Raw genomic sequence first — 2,839 nt, 5'->3', positions numbered from 1 at the left:
AGTGGGGAAAGATGAGACAGTGGTGAAGAAAAGAGATGACTTTGCAGTACAGACGTCCTTGGAGATATTTCAGGCTTGCTTCCAGACCACTGCAATAAAGGGAATACCACAATAAAGCGAGTCAAATGATTTTTTAGGTTTACCAGTTATAATTTAAAGTTGTCTTTATGCTACAGTTTTTATATAAAAGTTATATTTATACTATCATTTTTAAGTGTGCAAAAGCATTATATCTTAAAAAAAATACATACCTTAATTTAAAAATACTTTGTTGCTAAAACACGGTAAGCATCATCTGAATTTTCAGTGAGTCATGATCATTTTGTTGGCAGAGGGTCTTGCCTCAAAGCCCATGGCTGCTGACTGATCAAGGTGGTGGGTCCTGAACATTGGGGTGGCTGTGGCAGTTGTTTAAAATAAGACAACCATGAAGTTCACCACTTTGATTCTTCCTTTTGTGAACACTCTCTGAAGTGTGGGATGGTGTTTGACAGCATTTACCCACAGTAGAACCTGTTTCAAAATTGGATTCAATTTTTCTCAAATCCTGCTGCTGATTTACCAACTAAGTATATGCAATATTCTACATGCTTTGGCATCATTTCAGGAATCTTTACAACATCTGTAACAGGAGTAGATTCCATCTCAAGAAACCATTTTCTTTGCTCATCCATGAGAAGCACCTCTTGATCTGTGAAAGTTTTATCATGAGATTATGACAATTCACTAACATTGTTAAGTTCAACTTCTAATTCTAGTTCTCCTACTATTTTAATATTTCTCATCTGCAGGTACTTTCTCCATTGAAGTGCTGAACCCCTTGACGTCATCTAGGAGAGCTGGAATGAAATTCTTCTGAACTGTTTATGTTGATATTTTGACCTCTTCCCATGAATCATGAATGTTCTTAATAGCACCTACACTGGCCGAACCTTTCCAGAAGGTTTTCAGCTGAGTTTGCCCAGATCCATCAGAGGGATCCCTGTGACTGCTGTAGACTTATGGAATATATTTCTTAAATAATAATACTTGAGGGTTAAAATTACTCCTTGACCCATGGGCTAAAGAATAGATGTTGTGTTAGCAGGCATGAAGACAACCTTCATCTTGTATATCTCCATCAGAGCTCCTGGGTGACCAGGTGCACTGTAAGTGAGCAGTGATATTTTGAAAGGAATCTTTGTTTTCTGAGGAGTAATTCTCAACAGGGGCTTAAAATACCCAGTAAACCATGTAAACAGATGTGCTGTCATCCAAGCTTTGTTGTTCCATTTATAACCACAGGCAGATTAAATTTAGCATAATTCTTAAGGGCCCTATGATTTTCAGATGGTAAATGTGTGTTTACTTCAACTTGAAGTCACCAGCTGCTTCAGCCCCTAACAAGAGGGTCAGCTTGTCCTCTGAAGCTTTGAAGCCAGATATTGACTTCCCCTCTCCAGATAGGAAAGTCCTAGATGGCACCTTCTTGAAATAGAAGATTGTTTCCTCTACACAGAAAGTCTGCTGCTGAGTGGAGCCATCTTTGTTAATGAACTTCACTAGATCTGGCAAACTTGCTGCAGGTTCCACATCAGCATTTGCGGCTGCACCTTGCACTTTGATGTTCTGGAGATGGCTTCTTCCCTTAAACCTCAGGAACCAACCTCTGCTGGCTTCAGACTCTTCTGCAGCTTCCTCACCTTTCTCAGGCTTCATTCAATTAAAAAGAGTCAGGGCTTTGCTCTGGATTAGGCTTCGGCTTAAGGGAATGTTGTAGCTTGAACTCTCTCCAGACCACTAAAGCTTTCTCCATATCAGCAATAAGGCTGTTTTGCTTTCTTATCACTTGTGTGTTTACTGTAGTAGCACTTTTAATTTCCTTCAGAAACTTTCCTTTGCATTTACAACTTGACTGTTTGGCTATCATAAGGGGCCTCTTAGATTTCAGCCTATCTCAGCTTTCTCTGTGCCTGCCTGACTAAGCTTAACTGTTTCTAGCTTTTGATTTAAAGTGAAAAACATGCGACTCTTTCTTTCACTTGAACACTTAGAGGCCATGGTAAGGTTATGAACAGGCCTGATTTCAATATTGTTTTGTCTCAGAAAACAGCAAGGCTGAAGAGAGGGAAAGAGACAGAATAGTTTGGTAGGTAAAGCAATCAGAACACACACATTATCAATTAAGACTTACATGGGCACAGTCCATGGCACCTCAGAACAATTGTAATCATAACCTCAAAGCTCACTGGTCACAGATCATCGTGGCAGACATAATAATAATAAGAAGAAGAAGAAGAAGAAGAAGAATGTTTGAAATATTGTGAGAATTGCCAAAATGTGACAGAGACATGAAGTGAGCAAATATTTTTTGGAGAAAATATTTTTGGTGCTGACCATTTCACTCAACATAGGTTACCACAAACCTTCAATTTGTAAAAAACACAATGTATGTGAAGGGCAATATACCGAGGCATGCCTGCTCTCAGTACACTTACCTTGTATCTGTAAATTTGAATTAAAGTTTTGACTTCTCTCCTGTCTCCCAAAAATCATTCATTCAACTTCAGAATACCAATGTGGAGTAGTAACTATATATATTTCACAAATGTCCAATCTCAATCATGCAATGATGTGTGGAGGGAAAAACAAAACCAAACCAAAACAAAACAAAAGCAACTAACACCATTCAAAGAAGAACTAAAATTAGATACCAGAAGTCTGGTGTTAGCCTAAAGATAACAACCAGATCATTACTACAAAGGAAGTTTTATTTTACAGTGACTAGAAGTCAGACTTACTCTGCAAATCCTAATGAGAACATATGCCAGTGTGTACTTTGTGCAGCATGGCATAGTAG

General features: G+C 38.5%; 1 pseudogene; it reads right to left on the bottom strand.

The window, feature by feature from the left end:
* Positions 1–317: 317 nt before the first annotated feature.
* On the bottom strand, positions 318–2,040 carry LOC131831118 (tigger transposable element-derived protein 1-like; annotated as a pseudogene).
* Between the last annotated feature and the right edge of the window lie 799 nt (positions 2,041–2,839).

Source organism: Mustela lutreola, chromosome 5 (genome assembly GCF_030435805.1).
Source record: "Mustela lutreola isolate mMusLut2 chromosome 5, mMusLut2.pri, whole genome shotgun sequence".
NCBI lineage: Eukaryota > Metazoa > Chordata > Mammalia > Carnivora > Mustelidae > Mustela > Mustela lutreola.
Note: the sequence above shows the minus strand (reverse complement) of the source record. Positions and strands in the feature narration are given on the sequence as shown.